Source organism: Meles meles, chromosome 16 (assembly GCF_922984935.1).
Source record: "Meles meles chromosome 16, mMelMel3.1 paternal haplotype, whole genome shotgun sequence".
NCBI classification, from domain to species: Eukaryota; Metazoa; Chordata; class Mammalia; order Carnivora; family Mustelidae; genus Meles; species Meles meles.
Window position 1 is genome coordinate 66,820,008 of NC_060081.1, and position 14,705 is coordinate 66,834,712.

At 52.5% G+C, this 14,705-nt stretch overlaps 1 protein-coding gene across 2 annotated transcripts in view; it reads left to right on the forward strand.

Moving 5' to 3' along the window:
* Window positions 1-14,705, forward strand: part of TOX2 (TOX high mobility group box family member 2) — a 132,165-nt gene that overhangs the window by 12,782 nt on the left and 104,678 nt on the right. The gene's annotated exons all lie outside the window — the stretch shown is intronic.

The following is a 14,705-nucleotide window of genomic DNA, read 5'->3' on the forward strand; positions in this document are numbered from 1 at the left end:
CTAGCCCCCTGCCCTCCCCAGTCTCCCCTACCATGATCTTTTTAGCCTGAGGGTCTTTGCGCGAGCTATTCCTTTTGTCTGGAATGTTCTTCCCTTCCTTCTCCGCATGGCTGGCTCCTGCTCATTTTTCTGTGCCTTCTCGAAGACTCCGACCTCCTAACCACTGCGCTTATCCCATTATTCTCCATCACAGCCTCTGGTGTATTTTCCCCCCATTGCTTGATGTATCTATGCGACGACTTAGGGGTCTGTCCCACCTTTCAGACCACTGGGCGTCATGTTTGTTTTCTTTGCCACTGAGTCCCGAGCACCTTAGTATTGTGTCTCTGTAGTAGGTGCTCACTAAAACATTGTTGAAAGAATGAATGAATGAGTGTGGAAGTTATATTTTCCAGAGATGGCCACTCTAACGTATCCTAGGCTATGTTTCTGTGAGTAAATCACGTTGTCTCTGGGCCTTCCTTGTCTTATTTGTACATTGTTGTCAGGACGATTAACCATATAAACGTGAGAGGTGGTGTCTGGTGCCTGCAAGTGTCCTGTTCTTACACTTTAAATTACTTATTTATTTAAGTAATCTCTACAACCCACATGGAGCTTGAACTCACGACCCCATGATCAGGAGTTGCGCGTTCTATGGACTGAGCCAGCCAGGTGCCCCAGGCCTGCAGGTGTTAACAAATCTGCATTCCCGTTGTAACCACATGTCACCGTCACCTGCGGCTGAGCCCAAGGAAGAGAGGTGAAGTGGATTTTAATCGGTGTTGGGCTTCTGGAGCAAAGGCTGGCAGACCTCAGCCCCCTGTTTTGCCCACCTCCCGTCTCCCTGCTGGTGGTGACCTTGCTGTTTTCAGGAGGGAGGAGTGGCTCTCAGTTGCCCGTGTTGGGGTATATGGGGCACAGTCGGTCTGGCCTTCAGAGATAACAAAATCTCCAGCTTGTGGGAACATTTCTGTTGAGCAAGCAGGATTTTTCTGGTGACTTCTCTCCCGGAGTTATTACCCCTTTCTTTGTATTAAGCTGTAAATTATGAAGATTATGTTACTTGCCAAAAAGTTTAGAGAATGGGGGAGAGCCCCTGCCACTCTCCCACTATGCAGACTCAAGAACAGTGTTGATTTGGGTTCTTTTCTTTCTGAAGATTCAGTGCTGCAAACTGTTTACCTCACCTGGGTCCCCCAGAAACCCCTTACCTGTCTTGTCTTTTCTCTTCTCACAGTGTATAATAGGCCCGTTCCTTATGTTTACTGTTTCTGCCCCACCCCCGTCACTAGACTACCGGCTTCAGGTGGGCAGGGGTGGATGCGAGCCCCGTGTGCTGCTCTGCCTCTGGTGTGAGCATTGCCCCTGCCTGGCAGACTCAGGCACATGATCTTTCAACTCTCTCCTCCGGTGCTGTCCCCTTGGCGAGGACTTCGCTGCTGTCCCCTCCGCGGCTGTCATTGCCCCTCCAGCACCTGGAACATCTTAGGCTCCCTGAGAGTTGTGGTGCTGTCTTGTCCCTGGGAGGCAGGGCCTTGAAGGCCATGTCCAGGAGCTTGGCTTTTGTCCCAAGGGCCGTGGGACCATTTTTAGAAGAATCTTGGCCACTGTCTTGGGGGAAAACATTGGATGGGGGGCGAGAGTGGTGCAGGAGGACAGACGGAGGTGATGGTATGGTTGAGGAGAGAATCCATGATGGCTTGCTGTCCTGTCCAACACGGTAGCCACTAGCCATGTGTGGCTATTTCAATTTAATGTCAAGCCAAATAAAATCAAACTTACTTCCTCAGTCACACTAGCCATATTTGCAGCCCTCTATAGCCACTGGGCTGTGCAGATAAAGAACATTCCCACCATTGTGGAAAGACCCAGGCTTCTGGCTATGGGCCAAGGCAGAACCCCTGGGTCCAAAGCGGTGAGCATTTTTACGGTTCTTGATTCAGGTTGTCATGCCATTTTCCAGAAGGGTCATCCATGTTCCGCCACAGCACGAGAAAGGGCCCATTTGTCACACCCTCCTGACGTGGCTTACTGTTTTTTGAAGAACCTTCAGTTGTATCCGTGCCTCTTGTCAAACCTGCCTTCACTTAGGGTCTAACATGTGGACCATGAGGTCTTTGTGATCAGGGAATTATATGTATATTAATGCAGATTTCAATAAAAAGAGTTATGTTTGCCATTGTGGTACGGTCTGATGCTGTTTAAATGCCTTTGGTAATATCTTCAATCAGATGGCAAATAGAAAACAGGAAAGTTAGTAATAAAAAATGAATTAGGACGATTAGCAAAAGGTGAACCACTTCCCTCCTCAGGCAACAGGCAGCGTTGACCGAGCTTTGCAGGGTGCTCCTGTCCAAACACACGTCTGGATTATCGCAGTCTCCAGGGCTGGCCCCGGGGTCCATTCAGCACATAGGACTTGGTTATTGCCTTTAGTTTTGCAAAGGTCATGGACATCCCCATAGAGGGACTCTGAGGGGCTCACACCAGGATGAGGGGCTCCTGCCCTGGGGTGGCTTGGAGAGGGGCCTCTGAAGAGGGGTTTCTGACTCAGGGCAGCCAGCAATTTCTTCTTCCAGGCAGAGACATCTGCATCCTTGATTCCCCTCTCTATATCCCTCGGGGCTCTGAAGAATTCTAACCACCCCTCTTTCTAGCATCTTCTCCAGGCGTGCCCTTGGGGAACCGCTATCTGGTGTTGGGGGTGGGGTCTCCTCAAGAAGGGGTAGAGGAAAAGGCTTTAATTGACTAATGTGGATGCCAGACTAGTTCCAAAGAGAAACAGAATTCTGGTGACCAAGTAGGGTGTGTGGGGTTGGAGCTCAAGCCAGAAGAACATGGAGCTTGCCCTCACCAGAGCATGGGCCACGGGGATGACACACTGGTGGTCGGGGTGCTGGCTTGCCTCTGCAGTGAATAATCAGGGTTGGATCATGCCCACATTAGCTGTAAGATTGCTGCTACAGATGCACACATTTCATTACTGCCATGTTGGCCGGACGGTCCCCACAGTTGGCCAGTGACTACCGACCTTAAGCCAGAGCTTCTCAAATTTTAACGTGCATGCAAATCACACAGGGCCTTGTTAAAATGCAGATTCTGATTCCCGAGACCTGGAATGGGGCCAGAGAGTTTGCAGGTCTAACAAGGTCTGGGAGATGCTGAGCTGCTTGTCAGTGGACCACAATTTGAGAAACGAGGTCTTTGTGTCAGACTGAGCCTCCTAGAAGCCAAGCCTAAGACAAGGATGCTCGTGAAAGAGTGCTCTCCCGAGAAGGGGCATGGGGTCGCTGGGACAGGGCTGGGGGAGGAGGTGAGCAAGGAGGGGGTCTCAGCTGGACACCTGCTTCAGCCCGATCCCACGAGGAGTCCAGGAGGGACAGCAGTACTCCAGAGCTGGTCCCATCTTGAGGCCAGGGCTGGGGACGGCCTTTTGCACACCCTTGTCAGTCAGTCAGTCACAGGCCATCAGCGTTGGGGCAGAGGTGCCATGCTTCCTGTGCTTTTCTCCCATCAGCCAAGGGGGGATTTCTGCAGAGGAGGGGGCATTAGCACTCACAGCCCAAGGGATGAATGCATAGCGGGAGAGGGGGAAATCATCCACACACTGTAGCCTTGTCTGAGAATAGCCTTGAGAATGTGGAAGGGGAGGGAGAGCTGTTGACTCTTGTTTGAACTCTGCTGTGTGACCTTGGGTAAGCCACTTCGGCTCTCTGGGCACTCTTGGTGCTGCAGCCTCCCATGGTTTTGGTCATGATTGGTCCTTGGTCCTTATCTCTAGGTTGTGATGGAGCCTGCAGGTAGGGGTGGGTGGGTAGGTGGGGGTCTGCACAGGTAAGACAACTCTTACTTCGAGCCCAAGGAGGGGGAGGAGAGAGGGGGCAGAGAGAAGAGAAGGGATAAAGGGATGGGGGAGGAAGAGACGGGATGAGAGAGAGGGAGAGAAAGGTGAGAGAGAGAAGGAGAGAGAGTGGGAGAGAGGGAGAGAGACAAAAAGAGGAAGAGGGAAAGAGAGGGGGGAGGGAGAAGGATAGAGAAGGGGGAGGGAGAGGGAGAGGAAAGGGGGAGGAAGAGGGAGAGGAAAGGGGGAGGGAGAGGGAGAGAGACAGAATCCCTGAGACCTGCAGTGTTCAGGGAGGGCTTCCTGGCAGAAGAAGGCATTCAGCCAGTACCTCCAAGAAGGTTAGGATGGGGACGTATAGAGGAGGGGAGAACAGAAGAGCCATTAATTTCGTATCTGTCACGGGGTAGGTGTTTTACTTATTTATTTAATCTTCACAACCACACTTGGAGCAGAAGCTGATCCTGCTGTGCAGATAAACTGAGGTGCCGGAAGTCAGGTGACCGGGCCATGGTCACACTGGGACTGGAACCCAAACCCATTTGCAAGGACCCCCATTCTCGACCTCTGTGACCTCATCCAGCAGGGCTGTGTGTGGCCAAGGCCAAGGGACAGGTGGTGTGGGGACCTGGGGCATAGCTGTCCGGATGGGTACAGGCTGGTGTGGACGGGGAGGCAAAGCCTGCAGTTTGGGAAGGGCACTGACTGCCAGGCTATGACGTTTGGGTCCTCTAGTGGGGAGCCCCGGAGGGCTTTGGGGCAGGTGCGATCCCTGCAAGGGGAGTCATCCAGTGTTGCACCCCTCTGCTCTGGGACCGGTCCCGCCCCCACACTGGGCCCTCTTCCCCACATATCTGTGGTCTTCCCTGATCAGCTTCTCCGGGTGTGTGTGTGTGCGTGTGCGTGTGTGTGTGTGTGTGTGGTTGTTGTATGCTTGTGTGCATGTGCACTAGGGTGGGGGGTTGGAGTCCATCCTGGACCCTTTCTGGGCTCCAGGATGTTCTTGGCATTTGGGGTCCTTGGGGCAGAGGGGCTTCTACTTTTGGTGTAAGTGCTCTGTAGCACAGAGGCTCTGGAATCACAGTGCTGTCCAGCAACCTCAGTGCAGGCGAGAGCTGGTGGCCTTGCCGCCCTGCTGACCCCACTTCGCTGCCTCCCTCCCTCCTGCATGCGGGGGCCGTGGAGGAGAAGGGAGGAAGGGCCAGAGACAGGTATCCCAGAGGAAGCCGGCTGGGGGCCTGGTTGTGTCAAGACTTTGAGGCCGAAGATTCAGGTGTGAATCCTCTTTGGCCTTCTCCACTCTCTTCTCCACGGCCCGCGCTTTCTCCCCCAGTCAAAGCTGGCAACATGCAGCTCTTTGTCCTTCTTCAAGTGAGCCGCTCTCCTTCTCTCTCTCATGACGCTATGTGAGCCACAGTCACAACCTGGCGCCTGGCACAAGATGCTGATATCAAACCTGGAAACCGTCGCTGCCAAGTGGGGGTGGCGGGGCGAAGAGGGAAATGGGAGAGGTACGTGCGAGGCTGTGGTGGCGAGGGAGGAGGAGCTGCCATTTATTGAACACCTACTATGGGCCAGCTGTCCGCATACTGTTTTCCTCAACCCTCACAATAGTCCTGCAAGTTACATATCATTCTTACCACGTCACGACGCCCGACACCTGGTCAGGTGACTCCAGAAGCTCAGCAAGGTTGAGAAACTTGTTTAAGGTCACACAGCCTGCAGGTAGCAGAGTGGATCAGGAACCGGAATCTGTCTAGCTCCAAAGTCGTGTTCTTCATTCTGCAACATTTGTCTTTCCACATGCAGAGGGTCTTTGGCTTCCCTTGGGGGGGGGGAGGGGGATGGTTTCACATGTGCTCCCTGTTGAGACTCAAACCATCCTAGAAGACTTGCCATAGGATATGTTGTTCCCACCACAGAGAGGTGAGTGCCCGCCTTGTCCAGGCTGAAGCCAAAGTCCGAGGACAGTAGGGTTTAAACCCAGCGGCCTGAGCCTCCCTCTCCAGCTGCTTTGCCCCTCCCGAAAGGCTTGTATTGTTCTGAACTTGAGGTTGTATAGACCAGACCCTTGTTCTTCGGCCGTGAGCGTATCATGGCCCATGGTCTTTGTCAGCTCCTGCTCGTTGCTGCGCTAACAAGCCGCCCGGAATTAGTTGTTTAAAGCAACTGCCATTTTATTTAGCTGACATGCTGTGTCTTGGCTGGAGGGCTCTCTGGGCTGGGCTGGCTGGTCTCTGCAGGGCTCCCTCCTGCCTCTGCGGTCACGTGCCTGGTTCCCGGACAGCTGGGCGAGGTAGGATGGCCTCGCTCACCTGTGTGGCACGTGGCAGGCTGGGCTGGGAGCTGGCTGATTGCTGGCTCGGCTTTCCCCCAAACCTCTTCTTCCAGCAGCTGGCAGGCTCCTTCACTTAGTGTTTCGGGGCTCCTGGCACCTCAAGAGTGAGGTGCTCTAGTGCACCCATGCTTCTCAAGCTTGTCCTCGTGGCCCATTTGTCGCTGTCTCAGTGGCCAGGTAAAGTCGTGTGGCTAAGCCTGGCTTCAAGGTGGGAAGAAAAAGACTCCATCTCTTGATAAGAGGAGCGGTGGCATCACTGTGCAGAGGGCACGTGTGTAGAAACAGGAGGACCCGTGGTCATCTTTGAAATCTGCCATGGCTGGCAACAAACATCTATGGAGCACCTGCTGTGTTCTAGGCCCTGTGGAGGGATTTCCAGGGTGAACAGGAGACATGTAATGACATAATGAAACACAGAATGTGAACATAACAGGGCTGGTTAGGAGAGTGGCATAGGTGCTGTGAGGCCAGGAAACAGAGGGTCGGAGGGAACTTTGGGAGCTGTAGGAAGACAGGTCGCTGTGTGGGGCAAGGGAGGCAGTCTAGGTGGAACAACATGTGCAAAGGCCCTGTGGAAGGAGAGGCTTGGCACATTTGAGCACCCACTGAAGTGCCCGTTCCCTTTAAGTGTCAGCATGCTTGGTTCGAGAAAGGAACTTCTGGTTCATAGATGTCCTCTGAGCAGTGCCCTTGGGACCCAGTCTTAGGAAGGAGGTGGGGAAAGACCTTTCCACGGGCGGGTTATGCACAGGATGGCTGGGCTTGGTGGGCTTTGGGACGAGGGAGAGACTGATGCTCATGTGGGCATCCAGGAGATCCTTGTGGAAGAGGAGGGAGTTGAGCTTTGGAAAGGGCGAGGAGGCACTGAGGGAGAGGTCAGACATGTAGGATCGAGGGGCGGGTTTGGGGTTCTGGGTTAAGTAAGGGGTTTGGATTTAGTTCTGTTGGCCAGTGATCTTTGAACCATGAACTGGGGATGTTGTCAGATCTGGCGTGGGGACCTGAGCGTCCAGACCCCTGCGGAACCACCTGCTTACTCCCATGAGCGGCTCTGATGTCCCTGAGCCTTCAGCAGACTCCCAAAGGCATCTCACGGGGCGCCACTTTAGAAAAGGCCCGAGGTCTCTGGGAGCCAGAATAATGATCATAAATGAGCCAGCACAGAACTGGAAAAATAGGACGAGTCAGGCAAATCCGAGTTTGAATCCCTGCTCCTTGTGGCTTCACCATGAAACTCCGGGCAGGTGCCGCTAGCCTCAGGCCTTGGTTTTCTCATCTGAAAACAGGGCCTGCCCCCATCCACCCTGGGTCTGGTTGGGTCTGGGTGTCGAGGGGCCTGTGGGACTGAGGTAATCCGAGAGCCTCTCTTCTGGGCCTGGGGGCTTCTGCCTCTGCGCAGCCCAGGACAGTGCAGGGGCTCAGAGGACAGCAAGCGCTCCTCTTTACCAGGCCGCAGAACAAACCGAGACCATGGCAACGGGGATGCATCACATGGGCCGGCAGCCCATCCGGCAGCCCATCCTGCACCTGGCTGGGAGATGCAGATGCCCCACCAGTGGTGGGACAAGCTGTGGGGTCTCCCCTAGCCCTCCTTCCCTGCCCGAGGTAGCCTTGGCAGTTCTAGCAAGATCAGTCCCGACTTTGGGTTTCTAGCCCACTTCACATTTTGTTATTTGATTTTATTTTTCAGTCTTGTCCCAGAAAGCATGTCCCGAGTGAGATAAGTTGGAGCAAACCTCCCTGCCCTTGCCCTTCCCCCGTCGTCTCTCGATCGATGCCCTGGGGGGAGTTGCCAGGATGCTGCTGGAGGCAGGCACCGAAACAGCAACCTCCCCTGGGAGGGAGGGCACGGGGCTGGTGGGCTCTGCATCTCCATAGACACCCAGCAAGGAGGTGGCGTCAACAGCCCACTTTGCAGAGAGGCTCATGCTTACCCAGGGGTCACAGCTAGTAAGTGGCAGAGCTGGGATTTGAACCCCGATCTTCATGCTTCACAGTTCATTCCCATACCATCTTTGGCTGAACTGGAGGCTCAGACATCAGTGTGGCTTGGAGGAGTGTGTTTGTCAGCTCCCTGTGTGGGCCCAGCCGGGTAGCGACACCTGTCCCACCACACGGGTGCAGGATGGTTGTGGCGGAGGGGCAGCGGCAGGGACCTTGGAGACCCCAAAACTTTCTGCTCAGCAAACTCCTTGTGTACCTCTGGCCGGAGTAGTCTTGTATCCTCGCTTTTAGAAGCATGGCTTCGCCTTGGCTGGACACAGAGTGGGGGGGCTTCCTGGAGCCCCTGGCTTCTCCCTCTACAGCGACAGCCATCCAGACCTGATAGTCAAAGTCCAGGCTTGGAGGAACATTTTCTCCCTCAGAACCTTGTCTCCTGATCTGTGAAACGAGGGATTTAGGGACTCAGTCACCAACACTGCAGTGAGCAGAAACTTACTTCCCATCCCGTTACGACACTTACTAGCTGTGCATATCCAGCAAGTTATTTACCTTCTCTGTGCCTTAGTTTCCTTCTCTGTAAAATGGGGGTAATAATTGCATCTGCCTAACAGGACTGCCTTGAGAAGCAGTTTGCGTAAATGCGGGAAACAGTACCAGGGACAGAGCATGCGCTCCTCTTCGTGTTACCTCCTGTTGGGAAGTGAGTGTGGGTGTGGCAGGACCCCCCCCCCCACTGTTGTGCTTGGCATGAAGCCAATGTGCAGAACCTGCTTTCGGTTGAGGACTGGAAGAAGAAGCTGGGGTCAGACAGTAATAGGAAGAGCACCGCGGGGCCCGCTGGGGGGCCTTGGGACACCGCCTAACCTCTCGGAGTCTCACTTTTGGTGCTTGCTTGTTTATTTTTGGTTATTCAGTGGCAAGAACACATAGGAAGATATAGAGGTATGTGTAATACCTACAAAATGAAAGCTGAGGAAAACATAGAATGAATTCTAGGTGGAAAATGAAAATGAAAAAAGCAGCTATGTTGGCCTGGGGCTCTGCAGTTATTGGAATTGGCCTGCAAAGCTGGCTCTGGGCTTCCTGGCGGATGAGTGAAAAGGGCAATAGGTTTACTGGATGATTTCTTTGACCAGAGGGAAGAGGCTTGGCAGTTCCTCACGAGAAAGACAGCCTTGACTGGCATTTGGAACTGAAAGCAATTCCTCTCACCAGTCTCATGGAAGTTCTCAGACCTCAGTTTCCCCAAGTATAAGGCAAGGGGCCGTGCCCCTGTTCCCTTGCTGCTCTGGCAGCTCGTGGGGATTACCTGGGTACAGAGTACCTGGTGTGTGCCCGGCCAGTAGTGGGCGCTCAGAGGGCACAGCCCTCAGCCCTCTGCTCCTGCCCGTTTCTGGACCAAAGCTGTGGTCTGCACAAAATCGGCCAAACAAGCCTGGCATCACCTGAGGGGACAGTTGTGCTGTTGGAACCCAGTCAGGACTCGTGTGTGTGTGTGTGTGTGTGTGTGTGTGTGGCAGCAGCTGCTTCATAATGGACAGACACCAAGGCCAGTAGGGCGCTGTGACAAAATGAGGCTAAAACATGGTTTCGCGCCCAAACCCACAAAAGCACGCGACGCTGTGGGAGGCTGTGTGAGGGCCATTTGGTGAGACTCCGAGCAGTGAGACATGAGTGGGAATTCTGGCGGGGCTGTGGGAGGCACTGACGGAGGACGAAGGGAGGCAGGGCCCCGGGCAAGCCTGGGTGCACAGCGTGACCCCACGGTGGCCGGTGTTTGGGCGACCAGGCGCATGGGACTAAGCAGCCCCAACTTCCCGGTGGATGGAGGATCCAGAAAGGCCCCGAGAGGCACAAGGCGGCTTTGATCACTTCCCCTGGGCAGGATTTACTTAACAGCAGCTCAGAGCTTCTCAGCACTTACAGGTGCTGACGGGGGCATCACAATATTGTGAAATGAAGCGGGGAGCCGACTTCATTGCAGCTTACCTGGCAAGGAAGCGGCCGCCCTAGTTAGCAGCGACGGTTGGATGTGACAGAGCTAAAAGTGAACTTGGCAATTACACTCCAGAGAGGTTCTCGGCTGTAAGAGGAAGTTCCGTGGAAATCAACGCTGGTAATCACAGGGTTTACAATTAGTCAGTTACTGTTAAGGTTGCTCTGTCAGCATGTCCTTCAGGGCGATGCGGGGGAAGGGGATGGAAAGAGTTTTGACTGACTCAAGTTACCATGGGTTCGCCTGCATCGGCTTTTTTTGTTTGTTTGTTTGTTTACATTTGTTCCAGAACAGAAGTTTGAGAGACCCTGAGTTCATGTTCTGGTGCAGGTCGCCATTTGATAATGGATCATTTTAAAGTCCCTTTTTATTTTTTTTAACTTTTTTTTTAAGATTTTTTATTTATTTATTTGACAGAGAGAGAGAGAGAAAGATCACAAGTAGGCAGAGAGGCAGGCAGAGAGAGGGAGAGGAGGAAGCAGGCTCCCTGCTGAGCAGAAAGCCCGATGCGGGACTCGATCCCAGGACCCTGAAATCATGACCTGAGCTGAAGGCAGCGGCTTAACCCACCAAGCCACCCAGGTGCCCTAAAGTCCCTTTTTAAAAATCTTTTTTATTTGCCGGAGCTCACACCTCTTTCTCATTTTCAGGTTTCCTCCCGACTCGTGAGGGTGTTTTCCCAAAGAGCTTTACGCATCTCTTAGGATATTGTACATGAAGAGCTTGGTTTTTGTTGACTCCTTGTCCCAGAGGAAGCAGTGATAACATTAAAGGTTTCTAAGCACCTTCGTGGCATTATTTTTATTAAGCCATGACTAGACTATTTCAACAACCTCAGACTTTTGTCCCCGTTTTGCAGATAAAGGCTGTGGGCAGCGGGCGTGCGTGTTTGGCTCCTGGTGCAGAGGGAGTCGGATGGGAAGGAAGAGCTTGCACAGGTTCCCCCTAAGTCGGCCTGGGGCGTGTGTGCACTGACCCTCTGGAACAGGGAGATGGAAACTCAGGTCAGCTTACAGCTTTGAGCCCCAGTAGATTCAGCCCTCAACTGAGACCTTGTGCTTGGCAGGATTAAGTGAGATAATCCAGGCACCGCAGAAGCTCAGCACAGGTCGCTGTGGTTACTAATAGTGATGTTTATTGTACACCCCTTTCGTGCCAGGCGTGGGACCAGACCCTTTCCGTGAGGGACGGCGGCTTTACGCAAAGACCCTGCAAGGCAGTCTTAAGTAAACGTGGGCTCAGAGAGGGTGTAACTCTGTCCAGATCTTCTGAGTGAGTAAGGGGTAGTGCCAGGATTCAGACTGAGGCCCTCTGGTCCCCAGAGCCTGGTCCTCATCCCTGCCCCCACTCTGGGAACAGCTGAATGTCCAGAAAACAAGGAAGCCTGGAAGAGCTGCCGAGAAAGAAGCATTCAAACAGAAATATCTTTCCCAAAAGGCTTCGGCTCTTCACATGAAGCTGAGTCATCTCTCTTTGTTTGGAACCATAACCATCGAGCTGCCTCAGAATGCCCCAAATATAAAAAACAAAACAAAACTAAACTTAAAAATGCTGAGTTCCATCAAGGTGCAATGGCCCCTCCCTGGCTTGACCCCAGAAGGAACCGAGTGAGTAGAGGGTCTGTAGAGCTGGACCCCCCTCCACCCTGCACTGGGTACCTTGGCCCAAATGTTTAATGGGGCAGGCACTCTCAGGGTGAGTGAGTCCAGGTCGAGAAGCTGTTCTGTGACCACGTACCGGGGGACAGCATCATCACAAACCCAGAATTCCTCTTTCTGGCTCACGAGTGGCAGAATCAAGCCCAGAATCTTCTGGATCCAGGCTCAGCTCTCAGATCCCCTTTCCCACCCATGGGAGTTCAGTGTTTGGTGGCGAATGCAGGGACTTTCTGCACCTGCTCCATGTCGCCCCACCTCTGCCTCTCAACATGTTTCCTCCCTTCTGTATACCCCACTACCCCTCCTCCCATCCCCAGCTTGGATGACACCTTTTCTGGGAAGCCCCCCTCAGCTGATGACGCTGCGGCCCTTAGCCAGGAGCACCATCTCCCTTATGTACTAATTTCTCACGTACATGTTTGAGCTGAGCTGTCTTCGAGGGCAAGGACAGTGTCCTGATCACACACGGCCCTTCTATCTGGAACCCAGCCCTGCATAGAGTAGGGACTAGGCAGAGGGAACAGAGAATGCTGTTGAGTGAATGAATTAATAAATGATAATCAAAGGCTTTTCACCTTCACACTTTCTCCATAGCAATCAGTTATACCTTTTGCCTGTTGGAGTCTCTGGTTTCCAGTTAGAAAGTTCAACATCCAACAAGCAAGGTGGGCTTCTTTCCATATCAAGAGAATGCAGATCATTTGTCATGGCTGCATAGTATTCCCTTGTATGGCGAGTTGTGATCTATTTAACCAATACCTATCAATGGGTTTATTCTGTGTTTTAAAACACCAACAGCATGGCATTTTTTTTTTATTTGAGAAAGAGAGAGACAGAGAGAGGCAGATAGGAGGGAGAGGGACAAGCAGCCTCTGTGCTCAGCATGGAGCCTGACATGGGGCTTGATCACATCACCCCAAGATCATGGCCTGAGCTGAAACCAAGAGTCAGATGCTCACCTGACTGAGCAACCCAGGCCTCCCCTCAATGGATTTTATTCTTGTTTCCATTTTCTTGTGAATAATGTTGCAATGAAGAAATAAATGTCTGTGTGCTAATGAATTTGGGCCTGGAACGTGCTTTCCCATCTTAAGCCTATAGAAGCATGCATGGATAGGCTTTTCTAGCACCCTCCCAGCTTTGTGTGTGTATTTCTAGATCTTCAATATGTCTGAAATTTCCATCTTTCTATCATAGTACAGAATCTATATTCCTTCCTCCTTCACACAAGCTCCATGTGCTGGAATCTGGGCCTTGAATATACAGATCGTGTGTATTTCTATCTGAGGAGCATCTGCTGTGTGTCAGGTCCTCTGCTAGGAACCAAGAACCAGAGATGAGCAAGGCTCCAGAGGGTCCTGGTCATCACGGAGCTCACAGCCTGGGGAGGAAGATGAACAATTAACAGAAATGAAAACCATCAAAACAAATAAGCAGAAACCATTGGCAGGAGGGGTGTGCTATGAGGAGAGTAATTCAGTGCCGGTGATTCAGAGGATCCCTCTCTGGGGAGGAAGGAGATCTCCAAGCAGTATGTGAAGTCAGTTGTGTGAGGGTCTGGGCAAGCGCAATCCAGGCAGAGGGAACAGCATGGGAGGGGTGCAGAGGCATGGGCACAAGACTCTTCCTCTCTGGAGCCCATTCTGATCCCTCCACCCTTCCTCATGCAGAGGACTGGGTGTCAGTCCCCTTTGTTACCCAGGTCCTTCTCCTTGTCACTTAGTTTGCTATTGGATAAGTATTCAATAATGAGATGATTCCCAGAACTCCTGTCACTGATTCCTGGACGTGCTCAGCTCTGTGAGCCTTCCTCAGCAGCCTCTAGTGTTTCTGAAACGTCCAATTTGAATGTTCAATTTGAACCAAATTGAAATCGGTTTAACAGGGCCTGGCACAGGACATGGCACTTAATGGGTACCGTCGTCCCTATTTTATAGATGAGGACACTACGGGTCAGAGAAGCTAACCGTTCCAGCAGGCACAGGCAGGATTTGAGCCCAGTTCTGTCTTATTCCAGCATCCACATTCTTCAGGGAGCCCTAAGTTAACTGCACCTGTGTGAAAGCCACCGGGACTGCAGGTGGATCCACAGTGCCTCCGGCCAGCCCTGCCCCAACCTGATCCAGCCTTGGCGTGGGTGACCTTGGCCCCTTGGTCTGCTGGTGTCAGAGGAGTGGAAGGAACCAGGGAGACTCTTATGTTTTTGTTTTAAATTCCAAAAGTCAAACATGCTTGTGGAAGAGGAAAAAAAGAAGAAAAGAAAACAAGACAAAGAAGAGAAAAGTAGCAAATGAAAATATCCCCTTCTCTTACTCTGCAAGATGACCACTGCTCAGTTTTGCATCTTTGACTGTGCCCATCCAAACACACACACACACACACACACACACACACACACACACAGAGTTAACTGTTTTTATAAAAATGGGATCATGTCCTTGACTCTTTCTCCCAACCATTCCCAAGTCAGCATCTGCAGACCTTCCTCATTCCATCACATTCCACAGAATGGCTACATTTTAATCTGTGTACCCCTAGACATAGATCATGGCCCTCGTTCTCGTCTGTAACGAGCAACATCTGTGGGCATGCACCGTGCACACCAGAACGGGGATGTCTGCAGGACGGATGCTCGGGAGTCTGATTGCCAGAGGAAATGGCATATAACTTTCCCATGTTGACAGGTGCTGCCAGGCTGCCTTCCAGATGCCTTTCCAGCTCAATACCTGCTCCCAAGGCAGTGTGCGTGAGAGGGGAAGGCTGCCTCCCCTTCCACTCTGCGAGACCTGGTGTGGAGACCGCTGCCAGGAGCTCCGAGCACTCAGGCCCAGATTGGGATAGGAGATGGATTTTGATCAAAGAGGTTAAATAACAGGTTTTTCCATTTCACCTTATAGGAATGGGATGGGGGGCGGGGGTGCTGGGCCTCCAGCCAATAGAGGACCA